Raw genomic sequence first — 21,894 nt, forward strand, 5'->3', positions numbered from 1 at the left:
AGAAGGAAGAATGGTCTAGTGGCTAGAGCATTGGACTGAGCCTAAGGAAACCTGAGTTCAATTCCTTGCTTATCCACAGACTTCCTGTAAAATGGGGTTAATACATCTTTACTTGCAGTGGTGTTGTGAAGATAAAATCAATGAAGGACAAGCTCAGATACTCTGTGATGAGATCCATATAAATACAAAGGTGAAGGGGTACTTCATAAGTGATAACCGTTACCATTTTCTCAGGAATGCCATACAAGGCATATTTCACAATTAAGTTTGCCATGATATTTAAATCTAATGTACTGTTAACTGGGTGGTCACTAAACTCCAAGGAAAAGTATTTAATCCTTTAATTCTTGGTCTTAATCAGCCCTGTGGGATAAAATGAACTCAGCAGTATCAGCACATGTATCGTACCAATACAATCACTAAGAGTATAGGGCTGCATTAGAAATGCGGCAAAAAACAACTCAGAAACGGATCACTGGGGAGGACAGACAGGCAGAGATAACAGATAAAAAGAATTACAACATCTTTTCCACTTAATATGACACATACAAACATGTAATTGTTTAGTAATTACTTGGCAATTGCCGTACAAAGAAAACCTTTACATTTTCCTATAGAAAATATGGTGGTAACTATGCTTGAAGTTGCCAAAGGCAGTACTGTCGCTTGTAGTGATTAGATTTCAGAATAATTGCTCAGTATAAATGACATCAATGATCAGATATAATCTTAAAATTAAATGGTACTATTTATGCAGTCACATGATCAATGCTTAATTATGCTTATTACTATATCAATATGTTCTGTACAGTAGTGCTTTCCATCCTATCATAAAATATATTAGTAGCCATCCCATTGAATCATCTGATAGGAGCAGCTCACAATCAATTTCTTTTTCTTCTTAATCCACTTTATACTCTTCTTAATCTGCCTAATCTCTGACCTTGGATGCTGAAAATCATTTAGGAATATGTTTTTTAAACATATTGGGAGTTTAATCCATTTCTAAAGCACCCCAGTGCTAACTCCAATGAGAGTTAGGTGCCTAGGTGTTTTTGAAAATTCCAGTAGGTGACTATCTACATGTTTAGGTACCTTAATACCTTTAAAAATTTGGCCCAATATAACTTAAAACTATGACTTCAGGAACTTGCACATTACATGCAAAATGTCAATGAGAGTTGCGAGCATTCAGTACCAATCTGAATCAGGCCATTTACAAAATGATAAGAAGTTTTCCTGAATTACATAAGGTTGCCCCTGTTAAAAAAGATGTCACAAATCAGTGGAGAAGTCCACATTGCTCTGAAGACTCGAAGGACTGAATAGCTGAACTATTTTGTTTAAAAATTTGCCTGTACTCTGAAATATGACTGCAAAAATGGAATCCTGGGGTTCCATAATGATTGTATCTAAATGGCTCCTCTCAGAGTTGCTCAGTGAACAAAGAATATGATGTTCTTTCTTTGTGCTAGCCCTTCAAACTCCCTATCAAACCTGAAAGTCTAGCTGGATACTTTCAACTTATGAACTGTCCACAGTTATAAAGATTTTGTAGGCCAGATGCTTTACCTCAGTTTATGCCCAGGGTTACATGTTTGCCATCATGGGGGGTGGCACAGATGTTGCACAGAATTGGAAGATAATGGATTGAACAGGTGGCTCTCCAATTAGAACTTAATTAACAATTTTGTTGATGATGCATGGGCCAAACTGAACTCAGTGTATTTCTTTCACAGGTGTATAGGCTCTGTAGGTAACAGTAGTAAAATATTTCTTCAACTACTGTAAGCAGCTGTGACCCCAAATACACACAGAGATCAGAACTGTTGAGTAAGATTATGTCATTTTTATATAGTCACTTTTCAACGTAGAACCACCATTCAAGGGTTTGGTTTTTTTTACTTTATCGGAGCTTGGCTGTAAACTCTCTAATTTGAAATGATAATGGATCAGGCTCCATTCACTTAAGTGTTATTGTTTGCAATTTAATGTTGACCTCTTAAATGTCACTTTCTTAAACTGGGCATCCTGTGTAATCTTCTACCTTTGATCTAGCCTTAACAGTGACTTTAAAAGGAAGGATTCTGTTCACTTTTTTATGACATGCAATGCTGGTTGCAGTGATACAGCGAATGGTTGGGTGCCTTGTGTACCTGTTTAAAATTTGGAGACATATTTTTGGATTCCTTCATAACTAGTGTCCATCAATAATTTTGAACAGAAGCAAAGGCCCCCACCCATGTCACATTTGCTGAATACACAACAGATGAGTTTGTATGGATTAATGGGATTTATATTACTGAAGGATTAGCAGATACCCCACTTTGTGTTTTTATTTTAAATGGATATTTTGTTCTCCCTCCATCCGTGTCAAAAAAAAAAAGCTCCTCTTCCCACATGCCTCTTTTCAAGTTTCTTACAAAAATTACTGCAAATGGAAGGATTAATGACCCTGGTTAGTGGTGAACAGTGGCAGTCACTACGTGAAGACATCTGGAGTGACAGTCTGTGCTGTGCTGGGTGCAGGGAAGGCAAAGGCTGTCCTGATTCTGGGATGCTCTGGGGACCAAAATGCTTCATAATAAAATGCCTCCCCCCCACACTCCCAGAAAAGATCTAGGCAGCCTGAGTCCTCACTCAGTTATAGCAACCCATCCTGGGACGCCTATGCACTGAACCTGAGCACCACCCAGAATGCTCATAGTGCTACACTCTATGAGCTCCTCCCAACTGCACCAGAGCTTGAGAGGGGCCTGCCTAAGGCTGCTCATGACAGTCCTATGCAGTATCTGCAATGGGAAATTTCTCCTAATGCTACGTGCAGAGCTTTTACACCCTCTGTATGCTGCCACAGTGGCATACAGAAGCTGTCACAGCAGTGACAATCCCACCCCTGTACTAGTTAGTATAATAGCAATGCACTGTTGTCTTCACACATCTTAGTCCTGGTTTACACTACAAATTAATGTCAGTATTACTGCACGGCTGAGGGGTATGGAAAATTCACACCCCGAGTGAATTTATACCGACCTAACTCCTGATATAGACAGTACTATACGAGGGGCTTCCCCCATCGACATAGCTATTGCCTCTCGGGGAGTACCTACACTGATGAGAGAACCTCTCCCGTTGGTGTACGTAGTGTCTTCACTAAGCACTACAGCAGCACAGCTGCAGCAGTGTAAGTGTAGACGAGCCATTAGGCTGTAATTTTGTGTTCTTAGGCCCTGCTCCTGTAAACACTCAATAGGCTAATTAGTCAGCAAAAGGTAACTGTGTTTGCAGGAGCAAAGGATAGATTGAAAACTCTCTGGGGCAGTGATCATGCCTTCCTTTGCGTTTGTATAGCATATAGCACAGCAGGGCCCCAGTGCTGAGTGAAGGCCCTGGATGATGATAATATAAATGATTATTTCACTTTTGTATCATGGTAGTGCCTAAAGATTGGATCCCATTGTGTTAGGCACTCAACAAACATGTCATAAATATTGAGCATTTATAACTTAAAATTTGGAACCCCAGTAAAATGAGATTGGAAAATACTTTTTGAAATTAAACAAATATTTTTAAGCCTAATAAAATCCTGTCAATATGATTCTATTTTACCCCTCTAGTGTAAAAGATATAAAGGTAAGGAGAAAGATTTATAGACAACAATAAAACATAATTAGGAATACTATAACAAAGGAACACAACTCCGAGGCAGAGACTGGATAGAAATACTAATGGTTTAATGCTCCTGCGCTGTCTGAGTCAGACTGTTTGCTGATGGGTTTATTTTTAAATGCAAGAGATTATTTGGATTCAATCCAAGCAGTGGAGGGCACCAGTTTTTGAGAAATGAGCAAATATTAGCTGTCTGGGAATTGAAGCAAAGGAACAAGTCACAGTGCTTCTAGCATATCCCTTTTGGTCTCTCTGCACCCCCATTCCTTGGCATGTATTGGAACAATATACATTTCAGATACGGAGTTTGATGGCTCCAGGCAATGAAATCTGAATTAAACAGCTCCTCACTTCCTTGTTTCTGTTTAACCAGGTATTCGTGAGTTGACTGTCTGTTCCCCTGAGTGTGTACTAAATCAAAACTATATTTTGATAACCAAAACACAGAGTATTCAGGAGATCATCATTTTAAAACCACAATTATCAGAGAATACAAATTGTTATTTAAAAAAACAAAACGGGAGAGAGAGAAATTTATTCCCCATACAGACGCAGCTGTGGAACTTCTCTCATATTTTAAAAAGTCACTTCAGCCATTAGAAAACTCTTGGGAAGAAGTCTAATGTTTACTTCTTTTATGACTGAATGTTCTGAATAGATTTCACTAATCAGGGATATAATGTGCATATTACTTTAAGGAAGTATTTTTTTAAAACAAAACCTACCTCTGTTTAAAAACTAACATTAAAAAAAGTCTGGGATTTTGTTTGTTTCTTACTTAATCGTATGTATTACTGAAAGCAGTACAGAAGTAAGGGTGGCAATAGGCCACTAAGTCTGTTGTGAAAGCCGATGTTGATATTTTAAAAAATAACTTTTCTTCTTATAACAATAATTCAACAAAAATGTGTTTTAGTCTTAATTTAAAAGCATCGAGAAAAGGTAAATTCATTGTAAATGGGGTTATAAATGTAGCATTTAAAATAGTGTTAAATATAAAAAAATGTGTTTTTAATTTATAAGTGGGGGTCCCACTCAGAGGCTTCCTGTGTGAAAGGGATCACCAGTACAAAAAGTTTGAGAACCACTGACTTAAATCAAGTACCCAATCTCACAATAAGCCATAGCTTCCAGGTTGACTGCCCATATGAGGCTCTTAACAGGATCAGGGCCTAAACTATTGCAGTAGCTACAATTTGTTCAACACACAAGGCCAAAGTGTAAACCTCTTCCCCACATGACTAGTCCCACTGATTTCAGGGACTAAGTCTTGTAACTCCTCACCAATGGGAAGAAGGAGTTCACACTCTGCCACACAGATTTTAGAATACCGTGCATGGGGTCTGACCTTCATTCACACTAACACCCCTTTACACTGCCAGAATGTGAATGAGAGTCAGGCCAGCATTGCTTACCCTAGTCACAAAGACTATGGTTAGGTCTACACTACCCGCCTGAATCGGTGGGTAGAAATCCATCTCTCGGGGATCAAATTATCGCGTCTCGTCGGGACGTGACAATCGATCCCCAAATCGACGCGCTTACTCCACCAGCGGAGGTAGGAGTAAGCGCCGTCGACGGGGAGCTGCGGAGGTCGATTTTGCTGCCGCCCTCACAGCGGGGTTAGTCGGCTCCGATACGTCGAATTCAGCTACGCTATTCACGTAGCTGAATTTGCGTATCTTAAATCGACCCCCCTCCCCCGTAGTGAAGACCTGCCCTATGTCTTTATTGCAGAGTTAACTCAGGTGATTAGTACTTCAGTCTGAGCACACAGGGTAGCCTAGCCTGGGTGTGAGCAGCCACACTTCAAAGCCTGACCTGAGAAACTGTGTTCTCACTGGTACTGCACTCTCATGTGTCACTGGGATTTTGGTTCTTTGTGCTACAGTAAACTGAGCTGTACTGATTCTTTCCCAGTGAATTGCCGGAGAACTCGTCTGTCTCATAGGCTCATGGACTTTAAGGCCAGAAGGGACCATCATGGTCATCTAGCTCATGCACATTGCAGGCCACAGAGCCTCACCCACCCATTCCTGTAATAGATCCATAACCTCTGGCTAAGTTACTGAAGTCATAATTTAAAGACCTCAAGTTACAGAGACTCTACCATTGTCCTTCTAGGCACACAACTAGCCCGGGTTGAAAACACCAACCTTCAGGTTTCGTGTTTGGAGGGGAGAAGGTTACAGGCAACACCCAAGAAAGAGCCCAATTAACTCTGTAGTGAAAACACACCCATAGAAGCCCTTCATGGGGGCTCTGTAGGGTTGGAGATCCATGGAGCTATAAGGGGCACACTGGAGCAAGGAAGCACTAGTTTCCTCTGGAGTCTCCTCCTCTGAGACCTGACAGACAACTAGGACAGCTCAGGCTCCACAGAACTGTAGAGGCGTAGGGTGGCGGGGTAGAGCAGAGTTGCTAGATGGTTTTTCCACGCCAACAAGAAAAACATACTAGTTAATATGGTCCAAGGCCTATATATTCTAAAGCAGGGGTCGGCAACCTTTCAGAAGTGGTGTGCTGAGTCTTCATTTATTCACTCTAATTTAAGGTTTTGCGTGCTGGTAATACATTTTAACCTTTTTAGAAAGTCTCTTTCTATAAGTCTATAATATATAGCTAAACTATTGTTGTATGTGAAGTAAATAAGGTTTTTAAAATGTTTAAGAAGCTTCATTTAAATTTAAATTAAAATGCAGAGCCCCCCGACTGGTGGCCAGGACCCGGGCAGTGTGAGTGCCACTGAAAATCAGCTCACGTGCCACCTTCGGCCTGCATGCCATAGGTTGCCTACCCCTGTTCTAAAGCATCTACTAGCTGAGTTTCTGGGTGCCCAGTTTGTGATTTTCACTGATGCTGAGCATCCAGGGTCCCAGCTGACTTCAATGGGAATTGTTGCTACTCAGCAACTCTGAAAATCAGCCCTGGCTGCAGGGCTGGATTTACACCTTATGTGCCCCTAGACACAGAATCTTCAGCACCCCACCCCCCACCTACAGCTGACCTTTCCATAAAAAATCCAGCCCTGCCTAGCTGTCTCAAGTTGGGCACCCAAAAATCTGGGCACCCACAGGTCTGTATTAGCTCCTCCAGTTCAGTCTGGCCATACATCTTCTCAACAAGTACGATAAGCTGACTTAATGCTTTTTCAGCATCAACTTTTCTAGCTATCAAAGAATTTGGGGGATATGCAGGGAGCTCTGTACCATAATAGAAACAGCTTGGGCAGTACAGAATAAAATGTCATCCCTGCTATCATTGTACATGATGTATTCAATTATTGTTACTTTTTCCCTGATATCCTCAGTCAAATTCCATCTAATAGAATGAGTTAGTGAAGTAAAGTATAATCTTTACTTAGGTGGATTTTGCTGAAAGCTTTTCAAATTTTCAATGAGTTATTAAAGTGAATGCAAAAAACTGTCTCTAGTATCAGCAGGCTAGTATGTGATGCGGAAACAAAGGTTAAAAAGATAGTGGACTAGGCTTCTCTAAGATGAAAGGCACCAGTTTTCTCTCTTAGTGTTGAATAAAATGTCAATCCTATAAGGACGTACAGATCAGGAAGAGGAGACGCATCAGAGTTTTGTCTTCTCTGTTAATATTAAATAATGTGTTGTGAGTTACTGGGAAGTGCAGTAGTGTAGCAGATCTGTCGTTTACAGTTGATTGTAGTAACTTCAGTAAGATGCTCAAAGATAATTGGGAGACTTTTTTTTATTTGGACTAAGGACTAGAGTGGGTCAAAATTTTTCCATGCAAATATATTTTGGCAGAAAATGGTTTTATGACAAAAGGGAGATTTGCCCCAATAGTACGGTTGTCATAAAATAGGTTTGTTTTTTCAATTAAAATCTGGAAAATATTGATGAAAATGGAAAAATATTCTTTTTGGTAAAAATTTTGCACACACAAAAGTAATGTCCTGACTCCCTCTACTAAGGTCACTGGATGCTTTGAGATATTTGCACAGTTAAAATAAGAAAGAGAAAAGAAAGGCACATTCATGGGACAGTAAGTGATCCTTTTGTCTGGTTTCTGAATATTCACACTCGCATTGAACATGGATTTCTACTATTTCTTGGTTTGAGAGCTCCTTCCTACCTCCCCTCTCCCCCACAGCTAATTTGCCTACCCCTAGGTAGAAAGTCATTTAATGGAATAAACCTAAACCTATCTTTGAAATAAAACAATGATACAGGTGTTCTGCTGTTACAGGATGAAAGAGTGGATTTCAGATAAGACCATACAACTGGGAGGAAAAAGGAAATAGAATTTAAGGAAGAAAAGAAACATGACAAAAACGATCTCTGTGGAGAAAAAAAATCTATCATTTAATCTACAGTAGGTGTTATGGGAAACCAGAGAAATAAATCTGGTTCATCTGTTCTTTTCCTAAAAGTCTCCATCAATCCTTTGAAAGATGATAGAAGTCATGATTATTTTAAATGAAAAATAACTTAGCTTGAGAATACACATACTATCAACCAGGATATCTTCCCCTAGTATTCCATACAGAACCAAGAAAATCCTGAAAGCTATTTAATAAATTATATTCTCCAATATAAAGAGGTCTGGGTAAGACAGAAGGCAGGAAAGAAAGGGGAGCCAGGGCAGGGCGGGGCAGGGGGGGTAAGAGTGCCAGAGCAATTTTATTATTCAATAGTATCTGGAAAATATAGGAGGGAACTTATTACAACTGCAGATGCAACCCCCTGATGCTCCTCTCTCCAACTCCCTTCCCACCTATAGTGAGAGGAATAAAACTGCTGAAAAGACTGCAGAAAGAACTTGAGGAAAGGGGGTTGCTTGACTACTTAGACAGGAAAGGTTAATGTGTAGAATGTCTTCATACCCTCCATACAATCTTTGCATAACCCATGGGCAACATGGGAGAGGCCAGGGATTGTCATTCTGGGTTTCCCTCTCTTTTGCAGGCTTAGCATCAGCAGTTCTTATATAGTCTAGTGTTGGACTGTGAATCACTACTCAGCAGATGGGTTTAACAAATTGTTAGTAAGGCAAAAACACTCACAAAGTAATGATCAGTTACTAACAAGTCAGAAGCTTATCGGGATGGACTCACACACAGTCACCTTCAGCACCAGACAATATACAGCTTCAGCTTCCCTTTATTGGTTTTGACTATTTACAATTTTTGGGTTCCTTTCTTATGCATATCTATGAGTTTTATTTTTATATTAATTCTGCTTCCCTGTCAGTAAAAGTTTTGTGCTAATTCAAATGTTGTTTCTAGCTTTCTGGTTACTTTACAGAGTGCAGGTGATAACAGCTGCCATGCCATCATTACTGGATGGTGGACCAAAAATGAGGACTGAGGATTAGGGAACTACATTATGAGTTAAGGTCCACAGTGGTCTGGCTCAGGGATCCCTAACCACTATACAAATATCTGGCCTTGTGCTATAGTACTACCACTGGTGTAGCACTCATAAAAGAATGTCAGGATTATATTTACTGTCTGGGTGATATTTACCTGCACCCTGTGCCTTTAATGTTGTGCCCGGCCCTTAAGTGTCCCTTAAGTCCCTCTGGCCATTCGGATAACATCTCCGGTTCAGCTTCAACTAGCTGTTCTTCATCCATGAGCCGATCTTGTCCAAGCACTGGACCATCTTGGCTATAGTGAAAGAGTTGTATGTGGTGAAGCTTAAGTAGTGCTATGTGTCCTCTGCATACTGCAGGTACTGTACACTCAGGCTGATATCTTACTAGTTCTCCTGATGGGAACATGTAGATGTTGAGTGGGACCAGAAAGAGAATTGATCCTTGTGGGACTCAGTAAGTGAAAGGTTTGGTGATGGAGGTGCAATTTCTTAGCACTGCCCTTTGGGAGTAACCCTTCAGGAAGGACTTCTAATGCATTCCCCTGGACCTCTGCCACCTCTCAAGTGAGACAGCAGTGTCTCATGGTTGAGTGTCAAACACTGTAGGAAAATGAGAATAGATGTGTGCCCTCCATCCACTGAAAGCAGGAGATCATCCAACTAATACTGTTGATATTTCTAAATCTCTTTATCATCATCCAATCCCCAGTCTTGTCCAGACACTGAGAAACTGAGAAATTAGGTCATAACATTTGTCCAAGCAGACTATCTTCGGATTATTTCCTCAGTGATCCTTTCACCTTTCCTACTGATGATGGTCTTACTGTCGTACTACTCACTAACCCACTCTGAATTACTTTCAATCTATAGCACCTGGATTAGCCTAAACACGTAATACATTTATGAAGAGAAAACAGTACTGGACGTAGACCACTACTTCCCAAGGTAGCACTGTGTCATCTCTAATGAGATGAACAAGGAGTCCGGTGGCACCTTAAAGACTAACAGATTTATTTGGGCATAAGCTATCGTGAGTAAAAGCTTATGCTCAAATAAATCTGTTAGCCTTTAAGGTGCCACCGGACTCCTTGTTGTTTTTGTGGATACAGACTAACACGGCTACTCCCTGATACTATCTCTAATGAGGAAACTCTTATTCAGCACTTGCCATCAGGTTCTCTATTCCCACCCCACACCGCAAAATATTTTAGAAAATAAATACCTTGCCAATATGAAATAATTGAGAAAATTAATCTGTTCTTCCACATTTACAAAGGTTGAACGCTTCATGACAGTTTAGTTTGCCCTGCAATAATATTCAAGTCAGTTTCTGCTTATCTCAGTTCTACATGAGGTTTGCACCCTTAATAGCATTCAAATTACCGAACATGTCAATAATACATTTTCATTTTTCACACAACCAGGGGGCAATCATCTCTTTAATACCTGAGCAAAATGTGCATTATTTTTACCTTTATACTCTATTTCCATGTGTTGTGCTCTTTAAATATGCTTGGGTTGCACATATAAATATTTGAATGTTCTAAAATTCCATCTGACAGAGGTCTCTAAGAAATTGATATTTGTTTTTTCAAGCCATGTGAAGTTTTCCTCTATTAGTGGTACATAAGAGGTTTGCCAAAGCAGGCTATTTTAGGCCTTAAGATACTGGAGGATAGATCCTCAGCTACTGTAAATCAGCTCAAGTGACTTCAATTCAGTAAGGCCTGTTTTCTCCAGCTGAGAATCCAGCCCTGAGTGTTTTGTATGTCTTTCATTATCTCTAAGTAAAACACATAAAAGCAGCCCTGAACTCTGAGGCACGAACAAATACAAAGAGATTTCAAAGACTGTCTGCTTGCAGTAGTTTCCATCAAGTTATATTCAGCTTACAGTCACCCAACTTTCTGTTTCCAGGCAAACCAAGCACTGTATTAAGTTATTTCACATTTTGTTCTCTCGTGTAGTCTCATGGGAAAGATTTCTCTCATTTTTGCAAAGGTAACAAGGGACAGCAATTATACAATCTTATTCCAGCACACTTCACTACAGTACAAATAGGACACTCGTTCGAATGAGCAGACAACACCGAGCAGCCACAATTTCAGTTCATTTTAAGCTAACAAAGCTTTTGTAAGAGAAGAAATAACTAATCAACTGCATTAAATAAAAATATGCAGTGCAATTTTCTGGGGTTATATGCATAAATTAATACACTGCTAATAATCTATTTGTGCAATTACAAAAATGCCAAGCAAGATATTGAGAAGGATAAAAAACTGATGCTAATATTCAATATGATCTTATGTGATCCAGTAGATTAAGGCACTTTGAATAATGCCCCATTCCCGGTCATGAATGATTTTTTTAAAAACTGGTGTGGCAAACAGTCCTCGCATTCTAAGGCAAACATTTTATACAATCCTTTGCCACAATTTAAGGTTATGTTTAGTTATTCGCTCAGTAAACACATCCAGACAGAGTATATGTATTTTCCTTGCTGGCGAGACTGAGCACATTTTCTTTGTATAATGCCTATCTGCTAACTGCATTCTAGGCATTTCACAGAAACGTAACACAAAACAATAAAACAGATTAAGAGGCAAGTGTCTAATTCATAATAGGCCCTGGCACATAATCCTTTGATTGAATGGACATAGAAACTGAACTACCCTCTCAACTCTAGAATTCATCTCTCTAGGTCAGGATGGAGGCATATAAATGAAACACTGTGGAGAAACTTACACTGCCGCTATCTGTGCTATATCTTTTATGGTGATCAGTACAAGACCTACCTTTCCAGTGTAGTCCTAGCTGCACCTTTCACAAAAACTAGGTTCACTTTCAACCCAAACATAAACATAAAAATGGTCACATCTTTGCAACACAAAGTAATGTGTAAATTCTACCAACAGTCACCAGAGTGGATACCTATACAGTGATCTACAAAAAACATGTTTTCATGCATTTAAAGGTCAAATGGAATGGGAAATAAAACAGTGGCAAAATATACTACTCTACTTTCACTCTATCTGGCTTCTCTAGCCATCTCTCCAAGTCAGCAATATTTACACATGATATAGAGGCTACTGATATTAAGACTATGGATTAGTTATTAACAAAAAAATCATTTGAATATATTTAGATAATTCATACTACTGTTCACCACAAGGGATCTTCCTAGTGTCATCCATTTACCTAGTGAATTATGCCAAACAACTATACAAACAGTTACACAGTTCCAGGAAGCTCTGAACAGACTTTGCTATGGATGATTTCCCTTATATTTACAGTCTTCATAGTCTCTGGAAGACAATCACCCAGTATAATTTTATAGCTCTGAAGACTACCCAACCACACTTTTCTCAGACTTTAACTGGAAAAACAGACCAAAATAAAATGCATTTAATAAAATAGCAATATTTAACTATTCAGAATTCATCCAAATCATAATGGTGTAGAGTGATCGCTTTGTGAAAAGTGTTCACCCACAGGTGATGTGGTGTTTTTGTCTTTTATCATTTTCCTGTGTCAGTTTATTCAAGAGCGTGCAGTGACTGTTAATGGGTCACTTCACCTTGAATGGTCCCTTGAAATAAGTGTTAACTACTTATGCTAAATAATCTGTTCCGCCTTTTATTTAGCTGTGGCACTCTGAGGTTTCACTACCGAGTTAGGTCAACATAAAGCATCTTATGTCAATCTAACTGCGTTAGTGTCTATGCTACAGCACTGCTCCCGCCGATGTAAGTGCCCTACTACATTGACATAATAACTCCACCTTCCCGAGAGGCGTAAGGCTTATGTCAGTGCAGTGTCCACGTAGACACCACAGGTTATTTACATCAGCCGCTGGCTAAAATTCTTGTCAATTTCACAGCTCCTTGCTGGCATCCTGAAATTGACAAGAAAGGCTGGTAGGTTCCCTGCTGTGAGCCCGGTGCCTGGCTCACAGCTCCGGCTGTGAGCTGAGGCAGGTGGGGGGCTCCAGCTAAAGCTCGGTTGCTCCCAACTATCTGCTCCCAGCGGGCTGCTGCCCAGGTTCCCTGCTCAATCTCAAAGTTGTAGATACTCAGATTCCATAGTGTCTCAGCTGCCACCAGGATTTGTTCAGTACAAGAACCTATATAAAAGTTCTTGCAAAAAAAGTGAGTAAATTCAAATAATGAATCAATGCAAGGAAGGAGTGAATCTGCTAAAAGACATTCCATGAGCAGAAAAGAGGCTACATTCATTTACTAATTCATTCAAGTCCAATAGTAATTTAACCTTTCTTCTCTACACATTGCTCTTGGTAAAATGTCAGCATTGAAATAGTGTCAACATTGTTCTCTGTTATTATGATAAATTTAAGAAGACTTTTATTCCATTTGGAGCCCACATGTTGGTAGAGCATCCCCTCTTTATTTATTGTACAAATACTATGAGTTTGATCATCCCCAAACTTTCAACTGGTCCACAAGGAACTTTCTTCCTTGCTCTACACCCCTTTACTGGGCCCAGGCCCAGTTCCTTTGGGATCACCAGGCACTGTTCCATGCCGATACACTTATGGACACTTAGGCCCTGAGCATAGGACTCTGTCCTTTGGCTTCAGTGGGCACTGGATCATGCTGTACCTACCCCAGAATCAGAAGGGGCCATGATCGAATCCTGAAAACACTTATTCACACAAATAGCCCTTATTCATGTAAGTGGTCTCACTGTAGCTAAAAAAAACTACTTGTTTAACTAAGAATATGGAAGTTTGGGTCTATAGTGAACCCTGATATAGTGTAACTCCATGACTAGTGAAACACAGTGAAAGCCGTAAATGGTTTCAGTGTTGGTGATAAATCTCCTCTTGTGAGGTTTTCCTGTTTAAAAAAAAAAATAGGTTTGATTATAAGTGGTTTCCACAAGACTGATTTCACTATCCATGTAGTGTAAAGTAGAGTAGCATATCAGTGTAATATCTGATGCAGCCATTCCCTATCTGGGGAAATTTTGGCTTGGCCTGGGGATGAACTTAATGATGTAGAAACTCTGTTCCACCTCTAATTTCTATGACATGTCAATTAGTGGGTGGCAAAGTCAAGGGTAAAAGCATATGGGGAAGTAGCTAAGAGAAGTGTCAAGTGCCTGAGTTTTAAAAGAGTTTTGGGAGCACAGTATACATGAAACTTATTCCTTTGGGCAAATTATAACTCTGCTCATATTAGAAGTATTTCCCCACTTGCATAGCTTAAGTGGAGCTCCAGGATACAATGGACTGTCAGGCTAACAGATTTTGCATAAATGATTTTTGTTTAAACTGCAAGGAAAGCTGAGATGTGCAAACTAAATGAGGTAACATAGGGACCTACTTGTAAATGTCTAAATCATGGACAATACCATAGCTAACAGCTCTTTCTGTGTACATTGTAAGAGACCTAGATTATCAAACAGTTTATTTAAAATCAGAGTTGCTGACACCCAAGCTCATTGCCTGTCAATTCAGAGATGGAAACACATACAGGACTGGTTTGGGGTTTTACAGTCAGATTTATTTGCTTATAGAGCCTCCGCCAATGAACTTGTCAAATCAGTAAAATCAAATAAAAATCAATATAAAAACAACAAATCATAAAGAAAAAATGTCTATACTGAATTATTATGGCATAAGATCCATAATGGATCATATAAAATGAGATTTCCCTTTCTTTTACCTCTGTGGCATTAATTCTGGTCTTATGGGGACTGGCTAGTACAGAGGATTGGTGATGAAATACAGATTGGCAATGGGGAAAGAGCTTTTAATCTGTAGGATGCCAATTAAATTGAGCCCCAGCAGTAGTGAATGAAAGTTGTTAGCGCCTGTCTCTGGCATTATATAGCAAACAGGCTGGTGGTCTCGGTCCAGTTTTTACCGGATATGTTTCCACATTAAAGAAAAAAAAAATCATCAACACAACTGAAACTAACCTGTGGCTCCAACAGCATTGAATGGGCATAGAAACTTCCATGTGTTAGCTCTTATTCTTAGAACTGGCCCCTCTCAGTCAAAACTAAGGCCTATTTGAGGCAGGTGATGGTATGAGGAAGCTTATGTTGCCGTGTTCAACTGGTGTGGATAAATGATGGACTTCAGTCCCCAGGGCTTGTACATTCAGAAGCGCTACATTCATTTACAGAATGTAAGGATGGTACTTGTTTCTTTTTGCCTTTTGTTAAGCAACTGTGTAATGTTTTTTGGCATTTCCTGCTCTGATGGATACACATGTCCATATTGTTCTGAATCTTCAGCTGTTCAACAGGCTTCTTAGGAGACTACAATCAAAAAGCTATTTTCCGTGGCTACAAGCTCCAGAGTGGCTGCACAAACAGCCATAGGAACCTTGAAAAGGTAAGCAGAGAATGTTGTAATTTAATACTTAATGAGGGGGACATTTTGACCCAAGGTACAAAACAGGAATTACCAAAATGCACTTACACAACTTTGCAAGGGAACTCTACCACAACAATGAGCAACAATATTCACTGGAGTAGATACATGCAATGTATCATTCAAATGAGCATTCACACTGAGCACTGGCAAATGGAGATACAGCAGTAATGCATTCAAGGAAACAATCCCAGGAATGGAAAAATGTGATTGTTAGGGATGGAAAAAGAGGCTCTTTTATCAGGAGACCATTGGGCTACCCGAGAACACCATACATTCACAGAAATAATGGTTCTGTCTGCAACCTCATTTTCTAGATATGCTAAAACTAGACCAGTCTTGGCAGGTGCTATATCTTTTATATGTTTAAAGCTCCATAAAAATATTCACACATTAGCATTACAATGTCAGGTATTTTTGGTACCTTTAAGGTCGTGCAACACTGGGCACTGATCTTTGCCTGATTTCTTATGGTCACAGACTCATTCTTAGAATAATAGTGCAAATATTTAGAAAGGGCAAAATCCTGATCCCCTTGAAATTAATGGCAAAACTCCCATTGACTTCAATGGGACAAGGAGTTGGCCCAAAGTGCATACCAATTTCAACCATTCAGGAGCTTGAATGACATGAAATTCGTCAATCCAATCCTATGCTGCACTTCCCGTTAACACAAATGTCAGCTTATTGTGGTCCGTACTCTGAGAGTTATACTTGGTGTGGCCGGAAGCAGTAGAGATACCCTTAGGGAAGAGGAAATCTCGGCTGGGAGCAGCTGAGGCAGTGTTCCATGTGCTCCCCCTTTCACCTCCAGGGGGTGGGGGCTGCTGCTTTGTTCCCCCCCATTCTCCATGTTCACAGCTTGGGAAAGTGAGGGGGTAGGGAAGTCACGTGCTGCATCTGGGGTTCAGGTTCTAGGGCTTGTCCCACCCATTGCTGCTGCCATTGGTTGTGTGTGGTGGGGGAGGGGGAAGTGTGACAGAGCTATGTGATGGGCTTCCATACTGTGAGGTTTGGAGGGGAGCAATTCTTTGCTTCCCAGGCTGGATAGCTGCTGCCAATTCCCGTCTCAGCCTGACCCTTAATCTAGTATTTGGGGGGCTAGGTTGATCCCCAGTTTTGGGCTCTGGAAGGGATTTTTTACCTTGGGGCAAAATTAGCAAACTACTGTGTGGGATTTTTCACCCACCGGCATCCAGGAGGTCTGAGGTGGGGAGGGAGGGGGTTAAATGTTGATGGTCACAACTTTGACAGATTCCAGTGCAGTTGGTGGGTTACGAAGAGTCCAGCTGAGGGCCCTACAACCCAGTGTGCTGCATCGGATTGGTCCTGGGCACTCACATGGCATGGTGAGTGGGTATGCCGCCATACCTGGCACAGTTCATTACTCCTCTCCTGCCTCTGGTGTGGAGAAAGGGAGAGGGTCAGGGGTTGGGAATCTAGTCAGGGCAGTTTGACAGGCCATAGGTATAGAGGGGGCATGGCCCTCACACTTCAGCTTTGTAGTACATCCCGCGCCATTAGTGTCAGCTGAGAGCCATGCTGGAACAACCATGCTACGTACTATGCCCGCAGCAATGCCAGACTATGTGAAGTATGTGCACACCAAGCATGAATATTATGAGAACTAGAGCTGACCAAAAAATGGAAATCCCAACTCATGAAAAATGTTGCATTTTAACCTTTTAATCACAAATCAGGAAAAAAAAAGTCAAAAAATGTGAAATTTCGCACAGAAGGGATTTCCAGAAAAAGTCTGTCTCAGGAGAACTGAAAGAACGTTTTGTTTATCAGCTGCCTGATAGAGAACTGGGGCGCTCAGCTTCCCTGCCTTCCCACACCCCCAGCCCTGCTGCAGCTCCCCACCAGCCTGGCTGCTGGAGAAGCCACCAGGCTGCAGGGGAGGCAAGAACAAACAGCTCAGCCTCCGCATCTCAGCCTTCCCTCACTGGAAGGCTCTTGTCAATTTTGCTTTCTCCCAGCAGGCAGAAAGAGAAATTGACAGGAGCTTTCCAACCCGGCAGTGGGGGAGCTGTCATTTTCATGTTCCTGATGGAAAATGGAAATTTTCACTTTCGAAAAAAGGACAGTTTCCTTTGGGAAACCATTCTGATGGGAAATTCCCAGCCAACTCTAATTAAAACTGCTTCTCCTCACTAAGTGGCATCCTAGAAGCATGCAGCAGTGCAGAAAGTAAAGGATTCATAATGATGAGGGGAAGTGGAGGAAGAGAAAAGTAGGGGGCATAGCTGTGATTCTGGCACTCCCACCTTTCACCTCTGGAACCTGGCCTTGTTTCTTGCTGAGGATTCTGGTGATTTAAATCGGCATGCGCGTACTCAGTAATTAGAAGCTTTTGTGGGGTGTGCCTAGAACAAAATGGCAACCAAATAATTTCTCCCAGGAAGGCCAGCAAATCAACTTACTTGAACCCTGTTTGAAAGTACTCTGAGCATCTAAAATTAAATTCTCATGTAAAACGTAGCATTCTTAGTGTGCATATATAGTCACAAGTTTTAGATCTCATGAGGTCACCTCTTGGTTTCTTCTGTTCCAAAACATTCAGGACTAGAGCCAAAATCTGTCCTCATTTACAACCTAACTCTCCCTTTGACTTCACAAAAGGGTATAACCATGGGTAGAATTGGCCCTAATCTTGTATTTTTTGGACTAGAGGAAACCAAGAAATGATCTCATTGACATATTAAAAATTCGAACAGGAACAGATGGGATAAATGCTTACATACCAAAACTATTTGAACCTTTACAAAAATGCCAGTAGCAGTGAATGTGAACTGAAGCTAAGGAAAGCTTGAATAGCCTATGGGATTTTTTGCTGAATATATGGTTACAAAAATAGCTAGTATTCCATTTCCATTGAAAAAAAGAACCAGTTTAATTTGTTTTAAAAATTGGACAAGTATTATATATGGAGCAAACTAGCACAACGTCAGCACAACAGATTGATAGCACAGAAGGTTAATGTCTTCAGTTTATCCACAGAACAGTTACAACTGTGCAAGCTTTTCCACACCCACTAGCCATTATGCTTCTGACAATTCTAGGAGTCAGAAACCTAGCTTATATCCCCCATTCAATCCTTGACTGGTTTGACCTGAGAGCATCTAAAGAGGGGGTCTTTTAGTGCCAGTTATTGGGGAAAATTTTGAGAAATGGACACTTGCAAACTGTGATCAACTTTTCAATCTTGAGTTGTTAAAGTAAGACATGAAAATATTTAGGAACCAAAATAAAGTATGAACACTGGTTCCTCTTCTGTATTCCATACCTAAAAATCTTTAAGTAAAACAATGTTGCTGAGTGCTATTCCAAGGATTACATCTAATTAAAAGGAAACATTAAAAATATAAAATTCAACAGCTAAAATGACTGTTTATTATGACACACCCATGGACTGGAGTTTCTTCATGTGCAAAATTCAAACAATCTTAACTCTGCTCCTGTAGAAGTTAGCAAGAGAGGTACAAAGCAAATCATAAAGTGACAGAGACAAGCATTTCATAGCAAGAAAAGTTACACAGGCTGAAACTGAGGTAGTTAAATAGCTGCTTACACAGAGAGAATAAAACGGCCTCTATATTATGTGCTGTTATCAAACAGCAATAGCACATAATATAGAGATTGCACACAATTTTAAACCAATTAGCATTACGATATCTTGAGTAAACAAATCATGAAAACACCTGTAATCTCTCTAGCTAATGTTTAAGAAAAGGAAAGAAAGAGAAAAAACTAATGCAAACCTTAAATCCATCTTGTGCCCTGTGCACAAGATCCAGTGGGCTATAACAGCAGTAGCCTCATGGGAAAAGAGGATGGCAAGGATTAACTCCAAGGAATCTGGATCCATCTCTGCACTCTGTTACAAAGGCTCCAGAAGGGCTACAGATCCTGTACAAAACTGTTTAGTGTATTGTGTATAAAGTGAGCTAGACAAAGCAGCCAAAATTAAGGCTTTAAATGCCAAAATCCTCAATCCTAAATTAGGAACTGCAGAAATAATACTTATGCATTAGAATACTAGAAGCAATGTTCTGTACAAATCGTTTTTTGTTTGTTTGTTTGTTTTTTAATAAAATAACTCTGGGTTGGAGTCCACCCCTATCATGCAGAGCAGTGGCTCTCAACCTTTCCAGACTACTGTATCTCTTTCAGGAGTCTGATTTGTCTTACGTACCCCCAAGTTTCACCTCACTTAAAAACTACTTGCTTACAAAATCAGACCTAAAAATACAAAAGTATCATAGCACACTATTACTGAAAAATTGCTTATTTTCTCATTTTTAACATATCATTATAAAATAAATCAATTGGAATATAAATATTGTAAATACATGTCAGTGTATAGTATACAGAGCAGTATAAACAAGTCAGTGTCTATATGAAATTTTAGTTTGTACTGACTGCACTAGTGCTTTTTATGTAGCCTATTGTAAAACTAGGCAAATATCTAGATGAGTTGACGTACCCCCTGGAAGACCTCTGCGTACCCCGAGGGGGACATGTACCCCTGGTTGAGAACCACTGATGCAGAGAACTAAGAAGTGAGATTAGGCAGGAACTGAAAAGTTATTTTGGTGTTTACAAAGTAGTGTACTAATTAACAGAACCAAAAATGTGTTTGCAATTCCCACAATAATGCATCAGAGAAGACTTTTTGTTGAAACCAAAATTTTGATTTTCCCCCACCTTTTCTCCATTTTCCTTTTCACCAATGACAGCAATAAAATGAATGTCCATAGTTTTTTTTTCCTCTTTCTGGTTCTCCCCTTCCTTTTGCCACTCTAACTTCTCAAAACTACCTCAATTTTGGAAAAGCTACACAGCAGTAAATGGAAACACTGTATCTTTGTCATTCTGTAGCTTTTCCAAACATGAGATATTTTTGAAAATTTAGAGAGGGAAAAAGAAAGAAAGAAAGAAAGAAAGAAAGAGTGTGATGGCAGGGGGCTGAATGGAGTGATGGACTTAAATAACCCTGGACATTATTCTTTTTATTGCATTTATTAGCAAAAATGGAACATAAAAGTTTAAAAAGGGAGAGAAAGATAAAAACAAATCCAAAATTTAGAAAACTTTACCGATTGCAAAAAAAACCCCAAAATGAAACAAACAAAAAATAAATTAAAAATAAAATTTGTATTTAGTTTTGAAATTTCCCATAAAAATGTTGCTGAAATTGAAATTTTCCTGAGGAAAAAAAATAGTTTTCAATGAAATCCCACTTTTTTCAAGGAAACTTTTTTTGTCAAAATTTTTTGATCATCTCTAGTTATATACACCACTGGAAAATTCATCTTGGATTAAACACAAAAGTAAAGTATATACTCTTGCAAAGGACAGAACAATTATAGAACACTAACAAAAGAGAAACCTTACCACATATAGTGCTACAGAAAGACTAATAATTTTACAGCTCTTAAACCATCAGAAATCTTGCAAAACTTCAAATGTAAGAAAAACGTCAAATCTGCTACCAATTTAACCAATCAAAAGACTACTACTAAGATAAACATGCCACAAGGAAAGCTTAACCCCTTCGCTTCTGAAATGAAAATATAAAATTCCTATATTATGTATAGCTTAAATTTTATTTCAGGAAATATTGGGCCAGATTCTGCTATAAATTACATAGTGAAGCAACTCCAGATTTCTACTGGAGCCGAACCCGTTCCATTCTGTCTAAATGCAAGACAGAATGTAGCTATATTTCTTTCTGTTTTAACTGGCATCTTCAAAATAGCACAATTATTATTCTGATAAAACAATACAGATTGCTTTCATTTTTAGAAAAAACCCCAAAGACATGTACATTGGAAACCAAGAAAAATGAAGAACTATTTGCCTGCTATCTGCTAATAATCTGGGAATTCATACTCCCAGTAGTTTCGCTCAACAATTACAGCACTAATTTTTTTTTGCATTTTGAAACCCCCTCTTTTTTCCTGATATAAATTTAATTTCAAAACACCATTTCATGCTTCATTATCCCTGAATCAGAGTTGTCTATGGCCTTTTGATTCATTTGTGAATGTTATGTTATGTAGGTAAGAGTAAGATCCTAAGCAGTTAGGTCATGTAGTTACTAATTTTCAAAATATCATAAAAAATTAGTTTCAGGAAGAACAATTGTACCAACAGACATGAAAATAAAGCAGTTTTGCAATGGTGGAGGAAGAGCTAAAAATGGCAATTTAAAATGCTTAGAGATACTCATAAGCAAGTTTGTTGTTCTCTAAGCTATGAGGTGAAAAACTGGAATACCATCTGCATAGAGGACCATTTTGCTTTGCCAAGGGCTACTCCCCACCATTCTATCTAGAAGTTATGATTATGGTACTTATATTGTAGCAAAGTTATTCTTCCCACTAGGAATGTGTTCCATTAGATATTCTAGTTCGATGTCTTTAAATGTATTTAAAAAGTGCCCAATCCTGCAAAGTCCTCCTG

Source organism: Trachemys scripta, chromosome 11 (assembly GCF_013100865.1).
Source record: "Trachemys scripta elegans isolate TJP31775 chromosome 11, CAS_Tse_1.0, whole genome shotgun sequence".
NCBI lineage: Eukaryota > Metazoa > Chordata > Testudines > Emydidae > Trachemys > Trachemys scripta.